The sequence below is a fragment of the Aythya ferina genome (assembly GCF_964211825.1).
Source record: "Aythya ferina genome assembly, chromosome: 3".
NCBI classification, from domain to species: Eukaryota; Metazoa; Chordata; class Aves; order Anseriformes; family Anatidae; genus Aythya; species Aythya ferina.
This window is the reverse complement of record NC_140298.1, coordinates 46,459,043-46,485,920: the sequence shown is the minus strand read 5'-3', so window position 1 is coordinate 46,485,920 and position 26,878 is coordinate 46,459,043. Positions and strand designations below refer to the sequence as shown.

Here is a 26,878-nt window from a genome sequence, read left to right as displayed (position 1 = left end):
GCTGATAAACAATACTTCACATTCTTCTGTAACAAAAGAGACTCCTCATGATAATTTCTTAACTTTACTTTTGAGGTACCTCAGGATCCCAGGGCCCACAACTGGTAGCCTGTTTGCTCCTTTGTGTAGATTTCTGGAAGCTTCTACAAAGGGCAGCTAAACAAAAAAACTTCTGTACAAAACAACAGAGCATAACTAGTGCACTAACACTTAAATATTAATTAGACAGGACTGGAATATGGAAACATTTAAAATAAATGTTCATGGTGCTATTATTAAATGCTAAATTTTATGCATACTAAATCATTCTGTATCCTGTTAAAATAGCTTTTTTTTTTTTCTGGGGTCTAGGAGATGCATAATTAATATATATATTTTTTTTCTAGCCATCAGTGCTTAATAATTAAATAGTTCAACTAACATTTAGATGGTAAAAAAGTCTTTGAAAAAAACACTAACATTTTTGTGAAGAGCAAAACTGAGATAAGTCATTTCTATTAGGGATTTTATTATTATTATTATTTATTTTAAAATAGTACGTAACAGTCTCTTTAGGCCTTTCTGATGTATGGAGAGGGGTGACAGCTCCTTTTTTTTTTTTCCTCTCTAGTTTCTGAGTATATCACTCAAGTGTTTTCTTGTTGCACTTACAAACTAGGTGCAAGGAACAGCTAAATAAATATAAGGAACTAACAGAAACTTTATGTTTAGGTTGCCTTTGCATTTTATATCAGCCAAAACAGAGATTTGCAATAATAGTTAACACTTCTCACTACAGATTTTTACTACATAGTAAAAACACTGAGCATCATGAGATTGCAAGATACATAACAAGCTAGTGGATGGATGGATGATCCTCAACAGCTGTGGCACATACTCCTTGTCTGCCCTTCTCCCACCAACCTGCTGGTCACACACACAACAGCCTGCAGCATGGCAGCCAAGCAGGCAAAAGCACTGCACACCAAGCTTTTGGGGAAATGAAGCAAGGGGTGCATGGGCAAGGGTCACGAAGCAAGAAGAAACCAATGCTTGGTATCACAGCCCAGTGCTCATAAACATATCATAAAATATGAGGGTGAAAGAACCTGGCACAGACAGTTCCAGGAGCTTACTGGAGGTAGGAGTCAAAGTCTTGGTGCTGTGAGAAAAGTTAGTTAAGCCTTAAGAGAAAAACTACAGCTTATGTTTGATGTGAGATGGAGAGTATCAGAATGGTGAAAAACGATGTGCAACACAAATGATGACTGGAACAGCATATCAGTTGTATCCTAAATAGAAGGAGAAAAAAAATGGATTTTTGGAAGTAGTTGAAATAGAAAAGAGAGAGCAATTCATGGGGGAAAAAGAAGGAAGTTTTCCTGGGGAAAAAAAGCTTCAAATTAAATGACTCTATACAGAAAAGTACAGATTTCAGCATTAAAACAAAAACAAACAAACAAACAAAAATGCAGTTCTGCAGTAACTTTCTTATTCCAGGAAACAAGCCATTCCCTCTTTTCCATGCTCTTCAAATTATCACAGCACTGGCATTTCATGGGAGCCCAGCAAGAACCAGCCTGAACTTGAAGAGATGCCACAGGAATACTGCTGCTTTACAACAGGCTCTTCCGGAACTTTTCCCCCCACACCCACTGAAGGAATAAAACAAGCTGATAGCTGAATAATGTAATCAACACCAATTCATTGCCTCATAGTTCAGTAAATTTGCAGAAAATATGGAGTGTGAGGTAAGGTACTTTAGAAAAAAAATCATGGTCTCTGGACAGAAGCAGAGTGGAATTTTTCATGTTAATGAAAATCATATGTACATTGTATTTTATGAATACACAGTTTAAAAACTATTCTTCAGGGTATATATCATGATAGGTACAGAATCCAAAAACTAATGAATATTCTATTCAAAGCATATGGATTTTTAAAACAATCTTTTGAATAAACTCCCATCCAGAAATCATGTTCTTAGCAGGTAAAAGATCCTGCTGTTTTTACTCTCCTGAAAAGCAACACTGACAACAGCTAGTAGCAGGAAGAATTTCATTTTTCAGCACCATGGCTGTTTTCTTACCAGCCTGCTATACCCTACCCTGCCTGTGTTAGGGACGCTGTTTACTTAGTCCTGCAGGTCCCTTCACCAGGATCAGCACCCCCACTTATGGGAAGTTTTGGAGAGAAAACAGTATATTTCCCCAAAGGGGTGGCAAGCAGAAAAGGCCTAGCCACCTCTAAGACAAATGAAATTTATTACAGGCAGCCCCACAGGCTGACACCAGGATTAAGTACTTCTGCTTAATAACAGTTAAGCTACAGAATACAGCATATTTTTAATTTTATAAGATATTTAGAAAAAAAAACTGGGATGGCAACCATATGAAAAAAAGTGCACATGCTTTTAGTATATGTAGCAGAATTATTATTTTTATTTTATTTTTTAATCTTCAGGGCTACGGGGCATTAGTTGCCAATTACAAGCTAACAAACATACAGAGCATTTATTCTGAAAAATAGTTTATAAATATTGTTTCTCTACTGATGATATCATACTTTCACAACCGTCGTGAAACTGTTATCAGAGATTTGTAAATCACCTCCACCAACCTCTTAACTGAAAAACGTGTAACAACCTCTTTCAAAGGAAGCTGATAACATTTCTCATCATAACATAATAATTAGAATGAAATAGAAGTTTTTACAGAATTGTGATGAAGTCTTGAAGGGCACTCACTGGGTTATGTGACTCCAGGACAGAAGCGACCTACCATTACAGAAGGTTACACACACAGACAGAACAATAAAAATACAAAGAGAAGAGGAGGGAAAATAAATAAATAAATAAAAAATGCCACTTCTCTCCGTTCTATCCATATTCTTCAGTTATAGGAACAAGTAACCAACAAGTAAAGCTGGAAAGCACAGAAGAACACTGCTACATAATAGAGGAAAAATGAAGGAAAATCATCTGAATCTGGGAAAAAATATATACATTAAAATACTGCTTAAGATGGGTTTTTCAATGGAATTTGTAACAGTAAAGACAGAATCTGGTATGAATATTCAACAGAAAGGTTGTTTAAATTCTTTAGTTGCATCTATCAAAGTAAGAAAATTGAAAAAAAAAAATCTGCAGTAGAAGTGCAGGGTTTTCATAAGTTTTGTTTTGCATTTATTCTTCATGAGCACCTATCAGTGAATAAAACTCTGACTCTCATTACAAACAAAGCATTTAAACTTTAAAGTGGTATGTTTAGAAATGCAAGAGTTCAGGTCTGATGAGCTGAAGCACGAGCAGAATCACTCAATTCTTTCTGAAAGTCATATTGCATCACATCTGGGAATCACAAACTAACTACCATCAACTCAGAAGTGTAGAAAAGGTGACAAGTAAAATCAGAGGTGACTTTTCTCATGCAAGAGGCAAGATTTTGAACTTGTTGAGCATGAAATAGAAGTTTTATTCCTCTGAGCAGACTTATATTGATCTCAGCATTAATCCAATTCATTTCAAGTAGTACTCCCTAAAACAAATTCTCCAAATACATTGTTCCACCTTGTCTTTGATAAATAAACTATTGGTTTACAACATTGCAAAACCACCATCTTAGTGTGTGTAGTAGAGGCAACTCAGAATTCATATGTTGTGAGAAATGCTGATGTTCCAGAGTATGGTTCACCACAATTCAAAGCAAAACAAGAGTTTCCTCAGCAATAAAACAAAACGCATCCTGAATTTTCAACATTTGATATTGCAAAATATTCTAAACAAATTATACATTTCATGACAAGTCAGCAGCAATATACTACAGACTTTACTACAGCTATCAATGACTCAGGTTGATTTTATGCAAAAGCTAAAATATTTCCTCTGTTAGTTAATGAGGATTGAAACAGATGTTTCTTCTTGATCAACATCTCCTGCTTCTATTGTCAATAAATATTTTGACAGAAGCATTAGATTGTTTTATTACAAACAGTAGAAAACCTGAAAAGGAAGATATTTCATTAATTTTGATGACCTCTTTGATGAAGTGACTATTTTACAAATCGAAATTACACCTCCTGAGTTTCAGCTTTCTATAAAGTTTTAAAATATGATTAAAACCAAAATGCAGTATAATTGAAATATCCCTAACACACCCAAACTTTCTAAGATGGTAATATCACATTTTTAGGACTTCACAAAATAACCCAAACCTCATAAATACCCTCAAATAGGTGCAGTCACTGACAGTGACCATGAGCAGATACCCAGGAAGTAGTATAAGACAAAGGGCATCTATGCCTCTTTTCACGTGCCTGTGATGCACAGCATCCTCTCTTGCTTTCCCACCATTCATGATGGGGTTGTTCCTGAGCCACATGTTGTATCCAAATAATTGACATCCCTCAATGGATTTCTCTTCCAAGAGCTTCCCATTTCTCCTGACCTCCAAGGCATTCCCTCATTTAGTTGAGGCATACCCTTTTGTTTCCCAAGGATTCATTGCTGCCACTGGTTCCTCAGCCTAGATTCTTACTAATTTGCCTTTCATTTAAAAGCTGGCATTATTACCTCTTGTAATTGTTACTTATTTGATTAAAACTACATAACTTGTTAATAAACAAGATGCTGAAAAATGCAAGTGAATAAAGCCAGCTACTTATTAACTGATGATAAACCATAACATCATAACATGGATATTTCTTTGACACACACCACCCACCCCAGTACCTGTAGTATTGGGCAGGAAAGAATTTCTCCCCTTAGTAGGCCATGCAAGTTAACAATTTTCAAGCTATAAAAGCTTTTATATAAAAAGGCTTATTTTGTTTTCTTGGGGAGGGGGGGGGGAGGGGGGGAGCAGGGGATTGTTTTATTTTTTAAATAAGCAGAAAAAGCTAAATTAAAAAAAAAAATAGAAAGGCTGATGTAGGAACAAGTTTGACACCTGAAAAAAAAAATGTGAAAAACAAACATCAGTGTTCTCTGATCCTCAATGAACTGGTTGACAGAAGGGTCTGCAGTTCGTAGCACAATAAGTCAAGCCAACACTTTTTGTATATTATCTTTTTCTGAACATCCATATTGATACCACATCCTGTAAGAAATTTTGTCTTCAGCTAGATCGAATGGCAGCCTCCCACACTTCCACAATACCCTTACCACACCAAAGCCCAAAGGTCTGGAGCTGGCCAGGGCCCACACCCAGAACCAGGCCAGTCCCAGTGGGACTCAGCCACACTCCAATCATCTCTGGTAAAAACTACAAACAGCTCGTCCAAAAGAAAGAGAACCTCTTGGCTGCAGCTGCTGGTACATCAGAGGCTGAAGGTGTAAGATATCCCCAGAAGCTTTTTACTACAGTTAAAATTCTTTCCTGACATTTTATAATTTTTAAGGTTTTATGTTACTGAAGGTACGATTAAGATTAAAGCAATATCCTTTTCAATTCATATAGTCATTCATACAGTTCCTTTCCAAAACAGAAAATGATACTATCATACTGCCTTGAACCTCCAGTTGTACCAAAGTGGAACTCAGTTACCTAAGGGACTACATCTTTCTAGAGTAATCAGATGTTAGACATGCTACAGGTATGAAGCATCTTGGAAAAGAAACAGGTATTTCAGCATGAATTATAATGAACTATCTTCTTGCTTTTACACTTAATGTGGTTTACCAGATACATACAAACAAATATTGGAAGGGGAACATTTTCATGAATGCAGAGTCTAACTGTGCAAGTCCCAGCCATGTGGATAGCGCACCTAAAAACCATTCATGTGAGAAAGAAGGTAGAGGATCTACCCTGCTAAGTATTTCATTTATTTAATCGTACATTATTAGTATCTGCAGTACGGGTGCTTGTCACTTGTTGAACTCAGCAGATCTCTGCTTTAACAGCAAAATAATAGACCAAAGAAATAATTAAGTGCATAAACTAGCATATTTTTCAAACACATTGATTATTTCTAGCACTGGACACGCAGATCCACAGTGAATATTCAGGCTTTTCTCAGTTTTACATGTGCTAGAGCATGGTCCTTCTATTTTATTTAGTGTCCATCCCTTACAAAACCTTTTGTAGGAAGTGCCAGAGAGTATAAACAGATCCTTTAGAATCTCCTTCTGCCACTGTTAATGTTTTATTTTTTACTGATTAGTAATGTTTTCATCCCTACTCATTTCTGGCTAAGCATGTACATACATTAGTAAGAAGTCAATACATTTCCCATATTTCTTCCCTTCCCTGAGGGACCTCAATGCCGACCACAGAATTTTTTCCCTTTGAGGCTTATACATTGTCCTCTTTAAGTGGCTGCTCTTTCTCTCTTTACCATAAGAGCATGATTTATTGTAACTAGTATGAAATCGGGGTTCAGAGACCTCTAATAGCAGGCGATGCTAGCCATGACATGAAATGGAGACACTTTGAAATCATTACTGCTATTTAAATTACTCTCCTTTCATTTTCAGCAAATATGATGTTCTAAAGCCTGGGGTGGACGATTAACTTCTCTGACTGGCATTTTCAATACTAAGAATTCCCATCAAGTTTAAAGATGAGTATGGGAAAGAACTGGAAAAAAGATTTTAATTGTGCTCACTTCCAGGTCAATAATAAGAACTGCTAAAGGCAGGGATAGCAGAAGAGAACAGGAAAAACGGCCACGACTTGTGAATAGTACTTTAACCCAGCAGTTTGAAGTATAACGGTCCACATACTATTTAGTAATTACTTTGCCTGTGGAGGTTCATTTCTTTTTTTTTTTTTTTTTCTGCCCCCATAATACATTTGAATTAGCAAGTGGATCACCATCACACAATATTGCTACTACTTGGCAATTGCCAATTCTACTACATGTTACTCATTTCAATGACATAGAAAGGCATATGCTATTTACCCTTAAGCTGCTAAAGCATGCATACACAAGTGATCGCCATTACAATTCTGACACTTCTTTATGTTAGACATGGTGAGAACACCACAGAGACATTATTTGTAAAAGAAATTTGCAAGTTTATAATGCAATCCATGGGGTCTGTTTACACATACACTAGAGAATAGACTTTTACCAAGGGAAGAAAAAAATCCATCAAAAAGCTGAAATTTCCAGTCTCACCAAAAGTGAAATTGTTTTCATGCAGATGTTGCCTGCTGGGAGTTTTAATTAAGTGCCTTGGGGGGTATCTGTAGCAGATATACTGTGTTCCTTGGCCAGACTGCCTGAGTTCCCGAACTGTCCTGCCATTTCCACACTTAACAAGTTTATAAGCTTCATGAAGTTTGGGATCCTATTCCTGTTGGAAGCATCCACACTGGAGAATAAGGGAATGAGAAATAAAATTACAGCTTTCTGGCATATCATCACTAGATAGCCATATATTTTAGCTGACAATATACATTTAAAGGAGCATTTTCATTTTTCCAGAGAAGGTTCAAAGTTTTCTCCTGAGTTCAGGCATTTTTCTCACACACAAAGTAATAGAGTCAAAACAATAAAAGAATAAAGATAGTATTTACTCAATTTTAATACCCATTAAGAGAGACAAGTATTTTTTGTGTATCCCTGGGATTTGCAACAACATTGGTGGGCTGGGTCAGGAAGGGAAATGATTCAGTTGGCTGTCAGGTCTTGGGGGGTGGGGCGGAGGAAAGATTACTCGAACTGCAGACTGCTATCATAATGCTTGGACATCACTGAAGTGATGTCTTGAAACATCATCTTCATCAGTTTTGGGTGTGTAGCAGTCCTTTCCAGATCAGTGAACATTACACTCAGTGGAGTAACAACCAAGAAAAATATATGCACGTTTATTATCTCCCATGGTAATAGCACCATCACTTTTCTTTTCCCCACTGCTCTGGGGTCTCACTGTATGGTTTACTATCAGGTGTTAGAGATGCTTGCTCTAATTAATTTGCAGGCCTATTTTGAGAAGTGCCAGAAACAGATTTTTGACTAGTTTCATATGCCTTCGCAAAAATTACATCTGACTCTATACATAATACCAGGTTTTGCTCAATCATTCATACAATACAAAGAGTGATAGTTAAAACAGAAATACATGAATGTCACTCTAACAAAATATAATTTCATCCTAATTTCAGGCTTCAGTTTGAGGGGAATTTAGACATTCAAAAAGAGAACAATTAATTTGCTGAAACTTTCTTGCACAAATAAGCTTTCTTATATAAATATAGGAGGAGTTATGAATTAATTGCTGTTGTTTCAACTACAAATTTATTGTCTTCCAACAACTACGTAGCTCATACTTTCCAGCAAGCTGGCTGATCTCTCCATTCTTTTGTTTCCCCAAGTCAGCCTGTGAAAATACAGGTAAGAGTTCTGCTTGGGAAATGCATTTTTATTATTTCTCAGTAAATACTTAATGAATCTCATTCCACATCCAGCATTACTCTGGTGTGGTGGTTTTACCGTGCTGGGCAGCTAAACCCCACAACCGCTCTCTCACTCCCCCTCCGTTAGATGAGGAGGGGGAGAAGTAAAGCAAAGAACAACTCACGGGTTGAGATAAGGATAATTTAATTAAAGGGAGATAATTATAATAATTAAATAAAGACTACCATGAACTAAACAATTTAACTAAGGGGAAGTAAAAGGGAAAAGGGGAAAAAGGGAGGAAAACAAACAAACAAAATAAATGAAAGCTATATGGAAGTGCAGAGGAAAGAAATTACTCTCTACTTCCCACAAATGAGCGATGATTGACCACGTCCTTGAAGCAAGGCCTCAACGCACGCAGCCGGTGTTCGAGAGGAGGACCGACGTCTTCTCAACGAGAGCCCACCCCTCCCCTCTTCTTCCTGTTTCCACCTTTTATTGCTGAGTGTGACACCACATGGTATGGAATATCCCTTTGATTGGTTTAGGTCACCTGCCCTAGTGATGTTTCTCTCCTCACTTTTTTGCCCACCCCCTAGGAGGGTTAGAGAAAGGCCCAATGCTGTGCCACTGCTGCTCAGCAGTAGACACAACACTGGTGTGATAACACTGCTGTTCCAGCTACAAGTACAGAGTACGGCACTGTATGGGCTGCTGCCGGGAAAGTTAACATTCCAGCCAGACCCAGTACATCTGGTCACAGGGTTTAATAAAGAAAGTCTGCAATTATGGATGTGTCTGGTTGCATAGGCTTTACAGTCTCAGAAGTTCTCCCTGTGGCTGCCCCAAGATGACACGAATATGCTGAAAGTGTCCTTATATTCAAATATACTTCAACTTTGCAGCAAATAGCAACCTTTGTTAAGATGCTATTTGAACTACATCCACACCGTTATGTCTCTGTTACAAGAAGTTAATGCAGGACTACAGTGAAGCACCACACACACAAATAAATTCTTTTGTATATTTAACAATAGTAGTCGCTTCTTTAGCAGTCCTTCACCATTAAATATCTTGATTGCTACTGTTTAGGCCTGGGACATACTAGTACTTTCATTCTAAGGAATGAAACAGTTTATATTAATTCAGATTGATAGCATCACCCTAGTTACGTAGCCTGAAATGCATAGAATAAACAAGATGATTTAGAGGTTCCTGTAGCCTTACATTTTTAGAAGTAGTTCTGAAGTGCATTTCATCACATTATTATCCAAATTCTGACATGTCTAGCCTCTTGTTTAGTTATAATCATGTGGGTAGTAAGACAAGAAATGCAAGCCAATTTGCAAGGATTATAGTTGTCCAGGTGTCTTTATCACCCTAATCATAGTAGGGATCTGGCATTCAAAGATAAAGCATAGTTGTGTTTAGAAGGTCTGCATTTCCTCTCTGCACAGAAGTAATATTTAAAAAAAAAAAAAAAAAAAAAAAAGGTAAGGTTTGCATTTAGCAATACAGACTCTGTAGACATGGAACTTGTGACGGCATCAAAAAGTCTACTGTCTTGGTTTTTACACTGATAAAAATCTGTAGATATAGATACAGATGGCAAGATTATGTTTATGCTCATTTGCATGGTACAAAGATCAGGTCTTAACTTGGACTTATAAAAACAGTGAGTAAAGCAACATCTGGAGTTCTTCACCCAGTGATAGTGTTAGCAGCAGTATACACAGAAATATATTGCTTTATCACCACAAACTAAGCTTCAATTCCAAATTGTTGTGTAAACAAACACTGTAGTCATGGTGTACCAAAGTTGCCATTGTCTTTTCACAGAAGCAGTCAGGAATTTGGTGATCTCTCACACACTGGCAAAATATCAATCCCCCAGCACCAACCCTTCTTGCAGAAGAGATCTTCTGAACATCTCTGCAGATGAGAGACTCAAATCAGTGTCATTTAGAGGTGCTAGACAATACCAGAAAATTATCTTTAAAAAGAGGTTATTCTCCCTGAAGCTCAAATTCCAGTCAACATTATGCATTACTTCACCTGAAAGTGATTATTTAAAAAGCATTACCTGCTCCCTTCTACCAAACAGCCTTAAGGAGCACCAGGAGGCTACTTCAGGAAGTTCTTGTGCTGTTTTGCATTCCATAAAGAGTCATCCAGCCATCCACAGAAGACTGTGGTGGTTCATTAAGTGTCAAGAGATGTAAACATCTCACTGCAGTTAAAGAAACCCCAAGGAAGCTAGTAAACTAGATGAAAGGGGGCAGTCACATGTAGAAATCCTTACAAAGGCTATCCTCCAGGAACAGTGCAAGAAAGCCAAAAGTAATGCATTGTGGCCAGTAAAAGAAATTCCCCCTCCCACATAAAGTCCTGCCCTATAGTCAGAGGAACCTAGGAATTGATGTCTTTAAAAAATAAAAAAAATATACAAGAAACGTCTCTTATTGAAAGCCATACCCTTGCAGAACTCCAGTACAGAACTAAAATTCAACCCAGGTGGTTTAGAACCCTTGAACATCAAACTGGATACAACACACACAACCATGGAATGGAGCAGCTCCATGTCCCTGTGTTATTGCTGAAAAGATCGGTAGAACCCATCTCCAAAGTGATGCAAGTAATTAAATACAACCGCCCAAAAGAGAAAACACATTTGCCTGCTTTTTTACAAGCACTCTGACTTCCCTCTGAAGTGAAAGCTTCTCGTTCACTCCCCTTCTTCCATTATACAAATAGAAGCACACTACACCTTAGCTATATGGGTTTTCTTTTTCTAGTTTCTTTGCATCCCTATTACCTTTGTAATATTTCTAATTTAAATCTTAGTAATTCTTTGGCACCTGAATAATAACTAGTTCATAAAGATTTCAGAGCTTTCTGGATCTTTAGATTCAAATTAGTCACCCCACTCCCACTTTAGTAAAGTGGGACAGGTTTGTGCCTGAACACTCTTAAAACAGTAAAGCATACAAATGTACCTATTCATATATATATATGCATGTATGTGTGTATATATGTATATACATATATATATAAAGCCTCCAAAAAGCAGCTTTATAACTTGCATTTATATTGCTTCAGCTTTCAGCAAGCCATGGATTTTTTCATTAGCTCATCTTGCTCTTGACAACTACATATTTTCCCCATATTTTTGGTGGGATTTACATACCTTCAGAACAAAGTTGTTCTCCAGCTTGGTCCAATTTCATATCAAAATCATATCTGCCAGACATACTTGAAGGAAAAACACTATCACAAACTTAAATATATGCAATGCAGGCCTAACACCAGGAAACACTGAAAGTAATCACACTACTCTTCATTTGTGTTACCATGTTTCCCAGGTGCTGTTGCCCTTTTATCTGACACAGCTGAAGCTTCCCTGAAGAAAGCCCACGGGCCAGTTGGAGGCATGGGCAGTCCCAGAAGGTAGTCAGGATAATTGACTATCCATGCCTGTGACCCCTGAAATAGTGAGGAGGGAGAAAGCAAGAAGAAAGTGCACGTGGGTAGGATCAAATACCTGCATGGAGAAAGAATCATTTGCAGGTGTCAGGAGGAGTTGCAGAGCAAAAGTTTTAAACCTCGGATGCATGGAAGGAAGAAAATAGAGGAGGGATATCCTAGGAGAAGAGAAGAAATTTACCCTCTCGGTAAATAAGTTCTTCCTAATATCCAACCTAAACCTCCCCCGGCGTAACTTTAGCCCATTCCCCCTCCTCCTGTCACCAGGCACATGGGAGAACAGACCAACCTCCACCTTCCTACAGCCTCCTTTAAGGTACCTGTAGAGGGCAATAAGGTCACCCCTGAGCCTCCTCTTCTCCAGGCTGAACAAACCCAGCTCCCTCAGCCGCTCCTCATAAGACTTGTTCTCCAGATCCCTCACCAGCTTTGTTGCCCTTCGCTGGACTCACTGGAGCCCCTCAATATCCTTCTTGTAGCGAGGGGCCCAGAACTGAACATAGTACTTGGGGTGCGGCCTCACCAGAGCCAAGTACAGGGGCACAATGGCTTCCTTAGTCCTGCTGGCCACGCCATTTCTTGTACAAGCCAGGATGCTGTTGGCCTTCTTGGCCACCTGAGCACACTGCTGGCTCATATTGAGTCGACTAGCCACCAGTACTCCCAGGTCCTTCTCTGCCAGGCAGCTTTCTAACCACTCAGATAGCTTTTCCAACCATCTTCAAACTTCCAGCTCTAGAGGAACGCTTTGGCTGCAGCCTAAAAGCCACGTGCAAGTAAGCTGCTGCAAGCCAGCCAACCTTCTTCCCATGACCTGCCAGGAAACAGCAATGTAGGCACGTAACCAAATTAAAGCCAAAACTTGCAGCCCAGTCCTTGACCTGAATAGTGAGTGAGGATCCGGAGCCTGGCATTTATGCGTGATAGCTTCTACACAGCCGAAGTAAATACACCCCGGGTGCCCTGAGCTGGAGGACCACGATGGTGGGAATGATCAGCTCCCAACTGACCCTGAACATGTGCGGGATTTGCTGCTCCACCTGGATCTATACAAGTCCGTGGGACCAGGTGGGATTCATCCCAGGGTGCTTAAGGAACTGGCTGATGCCATCGCAGGACCTCTCTCAATTATTTTTCAATGATCTTGTGAATCTGGAGAGGTCCCAGTGGACTGGAAGCTGGCAAATGTCGTACCAATTTTCAAGAAGGGCAAGAAAATAGACCGTGGCAACTACAGGCCTGTCAATCTCACATCAGCACCTGGTAAAATTCTGGAGAAGATGATCCTTGAAGTTCTTGAAGCGCACCTGGGGGACAATGCAGTCATTGGTCCCAGCCAACATGGGTTCATGAGGGGTAGGTCCTGCCTAACAAATCTGAATTCCTTTTATGATAAGATCACCCATCTAGTTGATCAACGGAAACCAGCTGACGTGATCTTTTTGGACCTGAGCAAAGCTTTTGACACGGTTTCCCGTGGGATCCTACTGGACAAAATGTCCAGCATACAACTTAACAAACACATCATACGGTGGGTGAGCAATTGGCTGACAGGCAGGGCTCAAGGGCTTGTGGTAAATGGGGCCACATCAGGCTGGCGCATGGTCACTAGTGGGGTCCCTCAAGCCTCCATTTTAGGGCCAGTCCTCTTCAATGTTTTTATAAACGATTTAGATGTAGGACTAGAAGGTGTTTTGAGCAAATTTGCTGATGGCACCAAACTTGGAGGAGTTGTAGACTCAGATGAGGGTGGAAAGGCCTTGCAGAGAGATCTGGGCAGATTGGAGAACTGGGCGATCACCAACCGCATGAAGATTAACAAGAGCAAGTGCTGGGTCCTGCACCTGGGATGGGGAAACCCTGGCTATACGTACTGACTGGGTGATGAGATGCTGGAGAGCAGCCCCGCAGAGAGGGATCCGTGGGCGGTGGTAGACAGCAAGTTGAACATGAGCCAGCAGTGTGCCCTGGCAGCTAGGAGGGCCAACCATATCCTGGGGTGCATCAAGCACGGCATTGCTGGTCGATTGAGGGAAGTGATTGTCCTGCTCTACTCTGCGCTGGTGCGGCCTCACTTCGAGTACTGCATGAAGTTCTGGGCACCACAGTACAAGAAGGACATTAAACTGCTGGAGAGTGTCAAGAGGAGGGCAACGAAGATGGTGAAGGGCCTAGAGGGGAAGCCGTATGAGGAGCGGCTGAGGTCACTGGGCCTCTTCAGCCTGGGGAAGGGGAGGCTGAGGGGGGACCTCATTGCAGCATACAATTTCCTCGCATGGGGGAGTGCAGGGGCAGGTGCTGACCTATTCTCCGTAATCACCAGTGATTGGACCCACGGGAACGGTGTTAAGCTGAAGCAGGGAAGGTTTAGGCTGGACGTCAACAAGAGGTTCTTCACCGAGAGGAGGGTGGTCGCACACTGGAACAGGCTCCCCAGGGAACTAGTCACTGCACCAAGCCTGTCTGAATTTAAGAAGTGATTGGACTGTGCACTTAGTCACGTGGTCTAAACTTTTGGGTAGACCTGTGCAGTGCCAGGAGTTGGACTTGATGATCCTTATGGGTCCCTTCCAGCTCAGGATATTCTATGATTCTATAAATAGTGTAGTCAGAGGTCATGGGGCTAGATTTAGAAAAGTCCTGCATAAAGAAGGGATCTCAGAGAATAAAATGTAAATAACATTAATATCAAGAAAAGGAATTCTGATTGCTAAATTCTTTATCTGTCATGACTAGACAGATGAGAATCTATGATGGCAAGTTTGCCTTTAAGGTCATTTTCTTTTTTATTCATTTCTTTTATTTATTTGTATTTATTTTTTTAACAGGCTCTGTACTAATTTTGCTCACAGAATGACTAACAGAAACATGACCCTTGGGCACCTTTTGTAGTTAATTCATTAGGTCAACTGTAACCAATAAGCCCCTTGTCAGGTTAATTCTACTAGTGATAAGGAGCAATAGACCTTAAAACTTTGAAGCCAGGTAGACGAGCTTATTCCACAAGGTCTCTTGGCTCCACCCTTGTTAAGTGAAACCTGCCAGGTGTGGGTCATTTGGCCTTTGCTACATAGGAAGCCTGAGGATGTGTGGGGGAATTACCTCCCCAGGAGAGACTGAGGCTTGGGTAGCCTAGGACATTTTTCTCTTGTGGTGAATCGGGCTCAGTGTTCCCTACTAGGCTGCTTTTCCTTCATGATTTCTGCCCTCTCTGTGAAATAGTTTTAAAGACTTTATGAGCTAGTTACATTGGTGGTGCCTTCTTCAGAAAAACACTGGTGGCACTATTTCACTGCAAAGCACTTTGGAAGTGACTCGAGTTCAGAAGACAGCAGGTAAGTGTTCCTGGGTTCTGTGGTTGTTACTGTTGAGGAGTTTGAGTACTTCCTTCACCTTATCTGTTTTCTGTGAAATTACTTAGGTGGATTCTAAACTCCCTTCCAAGCACTGGAGGAAAAAAAAAAAGGCCTCAGAAGCCCAAGTACACACAGGTCAGCCTGACGTTGAAGAAGGTTCTTAAGTATTTGGAAGATTGAAAAACGGGCTGTGTGAAAAAGGTGCCTTAACGTGAATGCAGATTTTGACTTGTGGTAAGTAGAAACAGGTTGGGATGGATACTGGTGGAAAGATTGCTACTTTGACTAAGTGGAAATCGTGAGAATGTGCTGTTTATTATAAAAGAAATACGGTTTTCACAATATGCAGGTCAAAAGCAGTATGAAGAAAGTCACAGAATCACAGAATTCCTAGGTTGGAAGAGACCTCAAGATCATCGAGTCCAACCTCTGACCTAACACTAACAGTCCCCACTAAACCATATCCCTAAGCTCTACATCTAAACGTCTTTTAAAGACTTCCAGGGATGGTGACTCCACCACTTCCCTGGGCAGCCTGTTCCAATGCCTCACAACCCTTTCAGTGAAGAAGTTCTTCCTAACATCTAACCTAAAACTCCCCTGGCACAACTTTAGCCCATTCCCCCTCATCCTGTCACCAGGCACATGGGAGAACAGACCAACCTCCACCTCACTACAGCCTCCTTCAAGGTATCTGTAGAGAGCAATAAGGTTGCCCCTGAGCCTCCTTTTCTCCAGGCTGAACAAGCCCAGCTCCCTCAGCCGCTCCTCGTAGGACTTGTTCTCCAGGCCCCTCACCAGCTTTGTCGCCCTTCTCTGGACCCGCTCAAGCACCTTGATGTCCTTCTGGTAGCGGGGGGCCCAAAACTGAACACAGTACTCGAGGTGCGGCCTCACCAGAGCTGAGTACAGGGGGACGATCACCTCCCTAGCCCTGCTGGTCACACTGCTTCTGATACAAGCCAGGATGCTGTTGGCCTTCTTGGCCACCTGAGCACACTGCTGGCTCATATTCAGCTGACTATCCACCATCACTCCCAGGTCCTTCTCTGCCTGGCAGCTCTCCAACCATTCCTCTCCCAGCCTGTAGCTCTGCCTGGGGTTATTGCGCCCCAGGTGCAGGACCTGGCACTTGGCCTTGTTGATCTTCATGCAGTTGACCTCAGCCCATCGGTGCAGCCTATCCAGATCCTCCTGCAGAGCTTTCCTACCCTCAAGCAGATCGACACACGTGCCTAGCTTGGTGTCATCTGCAGACTTACTGAGGGTGCACTCAATGCCCTCATCCAGATCATTGATGAAGATATTAAAGAGGACCGGCCCCAGCACCGAGCCCTGGGGAACACCACTAGTGACTGGCCTCCAACTGGACTTGACTCCATTCACCACGACTCTTTGGGCTCGGCTATCCAGCCAGTTTCTAACCCAACGAAGCGTGCGCCAGTCCAAGCCAAGAGCAGCCAGTTTCTTGAGGAGAATGCTGTGGGAGACGGTGTCAAAAGCCTTGCTGAAGTCAAGGTAGACCACATCCACAGCCTTTCCCTCGTCCACCCAGCGCGTCACTTTGTCATAGAAGGAGATCAGGTTTGTCAAGCAGGACCTGCCTTTCATAAACCCATGCTGACTGGGCCTGATCGCCTGCTTGCCCTGCAAGTGCTGCGTGATGACTCTCAGGAGGATCTGCTCCATGAGCTTCCCTGGTACTGAGGTCAAACTGACAGGCCTGTAGTTTCCCGGGTCTGCCCTCCAGCCCTTCTTGTAGATGGGCGTCACATTTGCTAGCCGCCAGTCAACTGGGACCTCCCCTGATCCCCAGGACTGCTGATAAATGATGGACAGTGGCTTGGCCAGCTCCTCTGCCAGTTCTCTCAGTACCCTGAGTCTGCTGTCTTCCCTTCAGGCCTGGGTCTCAGCTGGAGACTATTTCCTGAACAGGTCCAGCAACTTGAAGAGAATTGAGCTTGCTCCCAAGCTCTATGAACCAGAGTCTCAGCTATCAGGGGTAAGCATCTATCTGTGCAAGAAAGACGACATCAGAATAGAGGCGCAGAATAGCATACACAAATGTTAGAAACAACCAAAGGTGACAAATATTTTCTTTAGCTATAAATACCAGCCTAAGTATGTAAAAGCTTTATTAACATACAGTGTTGCCAAATTTTGGATGATTCAGAGGAAAAAGAAACAGCAACTTAATCCATTAAAAACAGACTCAAAATGTAAATAAACCATGTGGCAGCATGCTTACTAGTTAGTCATGAGTTAGGAACTGGGAGACAGTGTGAGAACTCTTCCCAATCTACTACATGATCCAGACCAAGTTATTTAACTCCTATTATTTATCTATAACATAGGTTTATTACCCATATGTCAGCATGGTGAAAGTTAATTGATGTGTTTCTTTTTTTTTTTTTTTTTTTTTTTTTTTTTGCTAGAGTCCCTGATGAGAGGTGATTCGAAAATAATATCACATTCACCTTCTGGGATCCCCTATATTTATTTCATAAATGCAATAAAGAGAAATTCAGGGTTACAAGAATTATTAAAAATTTGCTGTAATAATTAGTGATTCCAAAATGCACATTCTAGTTCACAAAATATCAATAATTACTCATATGCTAATATAGAACATTTCTGGGTTAATGGCAGTCTTATACTGAGAGACTAATGCATACATTTTTACCAGAAGAAAGTTCAAATCACATTTCTATCCTTTCCCCTGCTGTGATTTTATTGAAATGATCTACAAGGCTCCAAACCACAGGGAGAGAGAGAAAAAAAAGAGATAAAATATGGAATCTGGGGCTTTGTGGTTACTGTATTCTACTTTACCATCCTAAAGTATATTCCTGGGAAATCACAGCTGCTCCCACTTTTCCTTCTCTAAAATAAGGACATGGGAATTGGCACCATGGACCCAAATTGAGGAAGCATTTTCCACAGAACTCTGTCTCCAGCAGTGAGCGGCACCATATGTTGCTATATGAAGTCCCCTTTCTACTCAATAGATTAGATAGATAGATTAGATTCTGGCTTACTTCCAACTTCCTTTCTGTTTTAAACATGATTTGTTATAATTCTGACTACTCTTGTTACCTGTAGAAATTCCTATCCTTCTCACACTTCTTGGTGACAATATCATTCCATGGCAGGTTTCCACAGTCAACTGAAATCTTGAGTGGCAAACTGTGAAGATAGTATACTTATCTTTCTCTATTCCTTTTTCATTGTGGCTTGTTTAATTGCTCTCTAACATGGATGGCAAAAGAACACAGTTTCAAACAAAAAGTAGTTCACTAAAAGGTGGGAGAAAATGCTGGGGGGATATTCTCTTAATCATTCCTTTTCTTGTGTTCTTCCTCAGGGGACAGAATAAAGGATCTACATGTCAAAAATAAACACAAGAAGAAATAGAGTATTTTGAAATACAACTCCTAGGACAAGCTAGAATCCTTCTGTGAGATGTCTATGTGTTAAAAACAGGGACATTAATGCCTCAACAGCATATCCCATAGGAGTACAATGTGACTACTATAGAATTGGTCTTTGTGTGTATCTAGTACACAGAAGGAAGCAGATTTTTTTTTTATTTTCTTAGTTCTGGCAGCTACAGGTTTTTATGGATCTGCACCTAAAGAAAGGAAAACAAACAAACAAACACACACCTAACAAGTCAGCTCTAAGAAGTAACTTCTCCAACCTGACACCTTGCAAAGTCACTTACTACAGTGACAACCTATTCGTGAAATTTGATGAAACCACCTTATTAAAAAAAAGAAAAAGTAATTGAAATAGCCATTAAATTTTCTCAAATAATAAAAGGCTTGAAGAAATACCAAGATCCCTGTGTCTATGAGTCTTGTCACGAGTATGTCTGGATTTCTCTTGCTTGATGCTGTGTGATTATTCTCATGAGCCCCTTCTATTTTTTTTTTAATTAATAGTAATAATAATAATCCAATGTCGTTTATCCTGCATGGGCCTAAAGATGTTTCTTTAGCATGGATTCAATTAAAAACAACAACAACAACAAAAAGTGTAATCTTTCTCCTACCTGCTTTTTCTTCACATTCATTCATAAAGATAAACAGAACCATCCTCATAGCATAAGTTGAATTACTGGTATTTATAACTTCCCTTCCAATAGAAAGGGACTATTTCTTTTCTTTGACTTGTTCTCTCAGACTTTCTGTGAAAAGTGCCTACCTGATCTGAACCTGAATTGTGTTTTCACAAAATTTTTGCAGCCATAAATAGATTTCATAAAATGAAAGGCAAAATTTACAAATCCTGAAAAGGCTGACAGAACTAATGCTCATGTTCCAGTACTTGGCACCATAATTCAAGGCCTAGTTCAAGACTAGCTTTCATGTCTTATTTAGAAGATGCAACTTCAGTTTACTTAAATAACTTTCCGCTGTGAGTTTTGTCCTGGGAGTTTAATACCTGATATTCCTCTAGTAGTAGTTCCTCTATTTAGAGAATTTGTGACAGAATGAGGGAAGTGTCTAGTGAAAGCTTCACAGAAAAACACAGCTAGTTAATTAAACAATTATTAGCACTAGACATCTTCTTAAAATGATATATGGAAATATACCATTTCCTTATATGGAAATATACCAATATATATGGATATATGGACATATATCATATAGCTTGTTATGCAGACAGTATAGCAATCAATAATAACATATGCAAAAAAAAAAAAAAAAAAAAAGTAATGTTTCCAGTTTTGAAATTGTGTTTTAATATTGTATTCTAAGGTCCAACAGTACATTTTTCATGCCTGGGTTCCACTTGTACAACTTCAGGATGTTAAGAGTCCTTTTGGACGGGCGAGTATTTATCTTCCTTTACTTCATTACTCTTCTTCTGGATTCTCAGAAACTCTGTCTTCATCTTCACGTAACAAGACTTTCTCTATCAGTTCCCATATCTTCCTAAAAATATATGGCATATAAACAACAAAATCACTGAGTAGAATCATAGAATGGCTTGGGTTAGAAGGGACCTTAAAGATCATCTAACCCCAATGTCCCTGCCATGGGCAGGAATGCCACCTAGATCAGGTTGGCAAATGCTCCATCAAACACCTCCAGGAATGAGGCACCCACAGCTTCTCTGGGCAACCTGTTCCAGTGTCTCACTACCCTTACAGTGAAGAATTTCCTCCTAATATCTAATCTAAATCCATCCTATTTTAGTTTAAGACCATTCCCCCTTGTCCTGTCATTATGTACCTGAGTAAAGAGTACTTCTCCATCCTTTTTATAAGACCCCTTTATGTACCGAAAGGCCACAAAGATGTCTCCCCAGAGCCTTCTCTTCTCCAGACTGAACATCCCCAGCTCCCACAGCCCTTCATCATATGAGAGGTGCTCAAGCCATCTGGTCATCTTTGTAGCCCTCCTCACTTTTTTTCATCACTTTGATGAAAATACAGACAGCGTTGGGGAATCTTCCCATTATAGGCCATACAAAAGGAACTAAGCCCTATCTCACCTAACTTCAGATACCTGCAGTTGCTTATATATAAAGATTCATATCCACAGGGAGAATGGTTCATTCTTTCTAAAATCATGCTACCCCAGATGATGAAAATTTTTTGGATTGGATCTAGGCAGAAAGCTACCACATACCTGCCCAATCTTCTCAGTTGAATGCATAAGGTCTGATACATAAAGATGTGCTGTACCCCTTTAGATATTTCTAAAGAATAGAGGCCAAGAGAGCAAACTTTTCTAGATCTGGTATTCCTTGCTGAAAGCAAGAACAGTTTAACTTCATGGCACTGGTCCATACGTTTTTATCATGCCGAGTGTGGATGTCATCATATCCACAGCACAGCTTGTTTGCCTGCTGTATCCTTTCCTACTCTGACTTAGACATGGATCAAGCAGTGCTATTAAAACTTGGCAATAAATATAGTGTCTTTTTTTTTTTTCCCTCATAAATACTCGCTGATATTAAAAAGTACGTACTTCATCTAATTTTTTTCCTAGCCACTTTCTACAAAGTCTTAAGAGAGACAATTGACCAACACAAATAAGAATGGAAAGCTAAGTCCAAAAGGAATTTCACTATTTACACTAAAGCTTTAGGTACCTCCATCTAACCAGGAAAACAAATAAAACCATGTGACTTAATCCATCCATTTACAACCTGAGAACAGCAATTAAACTTCTGTATTTTGAATATTTTTATTTTCTTAATGGAGTAGTAAGAAATAAAATGTTTTTAATTAGCTGCTAAGCCTGAACAGATCACTTCCTTGATGCAGAAAGAGTAGAAACTAGCCTGAGTAAATTGTTTGCTGCAAATTATTTATTTAGCTGCAGACACAAGCAAAATATTTGCCCTCAAATCACTGGACAATCTCTTCACACCTGAGGGAAGCTTCTACTGTAGATATTAAATAAGTATTAATCCATGCTTTGCCTCTAATTAAATGTCATCTAAGTTATCTTATGTGCATTAAGGGCAAAGGATGATACAGTTTTGACTTCAGATAATTAGATGCCCTCCTTTAATTATGCCTCAAGATAGACTTTGATTCAGGAATCACATGCTTCATGAAAGTCAATGTTTTAGTGTTCTTGATCTGTCCAGGAGAAATGGAATAATGTCAACTCCAGAAATATGAATCATAACATTAGAGGGGAAGAATTCTGGACATCCATTTTATAAAACATCTTATTATGCAATTGTCCCAAGACAGTGTACATCTTTGAAGTGTTTATAGCTAAGATCTACTGAAAGCAAAATGTTCTGTTAAATTTTTTCAACATTTAGTAAGTGTGCTTCTTTAAGCATCCTAGGGCTGATTATTTTTAATAATTAATATCATACAAATGTGACTAATTAACCTTGTATTCAACTACAGCTACTACTAATTGCCTTGATTTTTTACTATCAGTAGTTAACAGACTTCTGTGCTATTTTGCATATAGATTTGTAGCTGCCCATTAGCTTCTAGATTCTCTAGTACTCTGCTGTGGCAAAGCAAGGCTTGCAGCTTGAAGTAGGAAACCAGAAATATGACACTGCCTGGTAACTGCTCTCCATGCTCTTTGTGGGGACATGGTTTATTCAGATCACTTGCATTGCATTACTGTTCTTTTCCAATTCCTCCCCTTCCCCTCATTAAGCTAAATGAATGCATCCATCCAGGAAATTTTAACAACATAATATACAGTAACTTTATATCATAAAGCAGGTTACTTTCCATGTTTGTGAAATTATCATATATTAGTGGTCTTAGATCATTAGGTAGCAGCTCTTGAACTGAGAGCTATTTGCACTGCCATCCTCCAGCAACAAAATCTACTGTGCCTGGTCATTACCACCTTGTGAAATCTGATGTTGGCATTTCTCATGTTAATTAAAGATTAATTTACAGAAATGTAAAGCTTAACCTTAATTTTAGAAGTCCATAGACTTCTAGAATTCATTATTAAGTTAAAACTTAATTGAAAATATTTACACATCATAAGATTTGAGTTCAGTGTTCTATTTTGCTAAAGTCTTAAGAATTCTGTGGAACACTATTCCCCCCCCCCCTTTTTTACACTTTTCTACTACATTACTACATTTTTAAAAGTAAAAAAATAAATCTGTCTTTGTCAGCTAATAAAACATATTCCTCCTTTTAACACCAAATGTTGGCAGTAAGTTCACAATAGAATCATTCTTTTCTGTATCAATGGATCATTTTCTTCAGCATTTATTGGTACTAATTTGGCCTTCTAAAAAAAAAAAAAAACAAAAAACAAAAAAACAAAACCAAAAAAAACCCACACATTCTCATACCTCTACATTAAAGCGCACAGCTCACAGATTTGTTCTCACACAAGAATCTGCAGTAATTGTTCTGGGTTATATGTCACAAAATACCACCTGCCATCTAAGTTTGAGAAACCACTCCCTTACATAGCATCATGTTATAACAACAGGAAACAATTCCACAATGTCTACCTGAAGTCTGAAAAACTAAAAGGCTAATCCAAAATGCAATAAGATCAGTGAGCCATTCTGTGTATTGCTCAGGCCTTTCACTAACCTGTAAATAAACAGCTGAATCAATCAGGGAGGTTAATCAAAAAACATATATAATTCCCATTGATAATTTTTCTTAGTTTAATTCTCTGGGCCTTATCTATGTTAAAACTATAATCTCTGTTTCTGTCTCCCTGCTGCTATTGTGTATGTGCCATACAACTAACACCTGAATACAGCACAGCTGCTGTTAATAACTAATCTGATTTTAGTCTAACAAGTTGTTAGGACAGGCATTTCCATCACTCTAACACTTTTTGTATAACCACACTGACATAGTTATTTGAACATTTCAGACTCACCTTTGATTTTCCTGAGTGATACTCAGTTTACCTAAAATTCCTGTGATATGTCCTTCAACTTCCTGTAAAAAAATAGATTAATTTTTGAGAAATATCAAAATATCCTTCATTACATAAGAAAGAATCTGCAGTGTATTAGTATTAATTAGCAACACATCTGATCAGCATTTAAAATACTCCAATATTTTTTACTCCATTAACCTTGACATAAATTATAGTAAGTGGTTCCTGTGTGACAGGAGTTTTAATTTAACACTACATCTCAAGTTACACACGTCTTTGAGGCTGACATCAAACCTCATTTCTTGCCAGTTCTTACACCCTGAGGGAAATCCAACAGACAGTAAAACCAGGTCCTAGTGTGTAAACAAGTAAGGGTGTTTATAGCATTACTTTTGTTAAACCAATTACTTTTATATAAACGAGTAGATTTTTGTCTTTCAGCATACACATCCTTTTCTGGCTTCTGGATTGAGCTGGTAAAACAAACTCTGCTTGGGTGTAGTAAGTTTTGTATTTCACATTTCATTGACATCTGAAACAATGCCTGCTCTTTTGGCTACTGACACAGAGCTTCAGGCTTCAGTGTGCAATGGAGTATCAACTGAGCCAAAGACTGTTTTATTCAAGCTATTATTCACTTTTCTCAAGATATCTGTTAGTGTGTATATTTTATAGAAATCTTTCTAAGTTCTTCTTGCTGAGATATTCCATGGATTTAATATATTGGAGTTATCTACCACAGGCTCTTTTACCTCACTCCAATGCCTTCAGTACAATTGGAAGCAGAGAGTTTTTTCAGCTTTGATTTAGATATTCAGATCAAAGTACCCTAAGCTTGCCACAGTAATTAAAATGATAACTACAATAATAATTTAATAAAAATAATTAATAAAAAAAGTGAAAATATATCCAGTACATTTCAACATTCTAGCTGGTAGCATATAACAGGCCTAACTTGGAACCTGCTGAAGCCAAAGAGAATCTTTCCAATGATGTGTTATTAGAAATACTAAAGGTATCTCACGTACAAACTAATTTGCACTGTGCCTGAAGCACAATGGGTTCTAAGGAAATAACTTACTTTTATTTGGCCTTGGAGAAACATGTTTGATGCATTGAGTTTCATAGTTTCAGCCTGAAAAGACAGTAAGAGATCAGTTAAATTATCACACAACATACCAGCAAAACCAAATGCATCAAATCCACTTATCTTTAAAAAGGAAAAATGCAATCTGTATGGGAACAAACACATTGTACTTATGGAGCATTACAAAATCATGTTTTTAAAATAATATGGCAATGCACTGGTTCAATTAGATTGCTCTTTTAAAATGATAACGGTCTTGTCCTTCCAAATAAAAGGTTTTAAATTATGAATTGTTATTACAAATAACAATAAAAACTCAATAACTTTCCACAAACATTCAGCCAAAGTATACTTGGAGGGCAAACTCTCCATTGGCCTAGAGCGACTACTCAGTTTTCTATCTAGACTACTTACGGTGTCTCAGATTTCCCTGCCTTGCTGCTGCGACGATCTCCTGCTCTAATAACTATACAATATTGCCATCTGTTGACTCTTCTTTTTCATTACAAGCACGACGAAAGCTCCCCAAGCCCCTCCCCTGCCCCCCCAAAAAGAAAAAACGAGCCATTTATATTTAATACACTCTGAATGTTCATATTAAATAGAATAAAAAACAAACAAACAAACAAACAAAAACTTGAAAGAGAGGAACTTCTCAGCTTGGCTACTTCTTTAGAGGACCAGATTTCATACACACATCCGTTATGCTGTGGGAGCATATCTTACAGGGTACACAATCTTAAATTTCTGAAGGCATGGAGAGCATATGATCTCTTGTTTGACAGGAAAATAAATAAATAAATAAATAGAAAATGTGAAGACTAATTGCTTCTATTCATTTTTCTAATATCTTGATACCAAGTAAAATTGTCTAAATTAATCAAGAGTTCACCTCCTCCCCCCAAGTTTTGGTGCTGGAGGCCTGATAAATATTTTTTAAAACAAGTGACAGACTTCTGTCTTGTACTCTGAGGTAGTAGTGCAAAAGGCTGTTTGAAAAATTTTACTGGAAAAACAATGAGTTTCAATATATCAATTCAATTTAAGGGCAGTCTAGTATGGTACAAGAACACAACAGCTGTATCTATACCTAAACTTGTAAAGACAGAAATATAGACTTGGGGCAATTTTGGTTACGTGTTTTTCTCAGCTTTCCTGTGATTTTCTGGCATCTTAGCTCTACTCTCTATACAATTAATTAATCAATTTGATGTTCTGTCAACAGGTAATTACTCTGCTTCAGGGGACAGAAAGTTAGAAGAAATGTTTGACCTTTTAAATGCTTATCTAAACCTAAGATCTATGTAAACATTTTGCTGTTTGCCCACCATTAAAAGTGACGCATTATTCCCTGCTCATGTACTTTTAACATCTATTTAGCTGCATGAAATTACCTCCTTACTTCACACAGCTGGAACACTTATTGGCGTAACCAGTGACAAGGACAGGTTAAAAGTGGTTTTAGTGAGATCATGTACTATTTCTAACTACACAACTGCCATTACAAAAGGTATAATGCTTTTAACACTGAATGTGTAAATCCTGCAGAAATTTATAAGCATTTAACTTTTATAGTTTAAGTGTTTCTCATACAAGCCACTCTCAGTATGCAAATTTTAGCACAAAAATAAGTTACTACAAGTTCTGTACATTGGATGAGATTGCACAGTATTCAATACAAGCCTGTCTCCCACTGTTTGCTTTGTACAACACCAATCACAATGACAGCTCAAGGAGTAACAATACAGCCTAGCAAATTCCCTCCCCCTCCCCCCCCCAAAAAAAAAAAAAAGTAATAACACTATTCTGTTACAAATATTCACACTAGTATTTGTACGTTTATTAAAAGTCAGTTATTTGATATCAACGATACATCATAAACCTCTTTTTCAGTCTAGAATTAAACCTGGCCTCCTGCCTGTGTTTGGAATGTGTTCACAGATATGGTAATTTATATACCCCTGTAAAGAATCAGCAGTCATATTCAGTTATTTGGCCATCTAGAAATCAGATTTCAAAGATCATCAGAACTGTCCTATCTTTGCCCCATTGAAGTTACCAGGTATTTCAGAAGTATTTCAGAATTTGGTTCAAGCGTAGATGAGTTAGCCAACTTGGGATTCCCAAAAGATTCCACCTGGAAGTATCCCATTCATAGACATAGTTAAACCAACTTATTACCACCCTTCAGGCCAAGAAATACAAGAGGTAACAACTAACAATAATCTAGTTATTTAAGGTATATTTGGTTACAAATGCCCAAAGTT

General features: G+C 39.0%; 3 long non-coding RNA genes across 3 annotated transcripts in view; 1 reads left to right on the top strand and 2 right to left on the bottom strand.

Moving 5' to 3' along the window:
• The window catches only part of LOC311433987, a 117,585-nt gene extending 105,934 nt beyond the window's left edge, over positions 1–11,651 (bottom strand). The window contains exon 1 of the long non-coding RNA XR_014691179.1: positions 11,513–11,651. This is a non-coding gene — a long non-coding RNA (uncharacterized lncRNA). The remainder of the gene's footprint in view (positions 1–11,512) is intronic.
• Positions 11,652–14,935: 3,284 nt separating this feature from the next.
• Positions 14,936–19,762, top strand: LOC311434687. Its single transcript, XR_014691645.1, has 3 exons — positions 14,936–15,143; positions 15,230–15,398; positions 18,529–19,762. It is a non-coding gene; the product is annotated as an uncharacterized lncRNA (long non-coding RNA).
• Positions 19,763–19,887: 125 nt separating this feature from the next.
• On the bottom strand, positions 19,888–25,066 carry LOC311433989. Its single transcript, XR_014691183.1, has 4 exons — positions 25,026–25,066; positions 24,606–24,659; positions 23,522–23,583; positions 19,888–20,104 (listed from the first exon to the last, which is right to left on the bottom strand). It is a non-coding gene; the product is annotated as an uncharacterized lncRNA (long non-coding RNA).
• Positions 25,067–26,878: the final 1,812 nt, after the last annotated feature.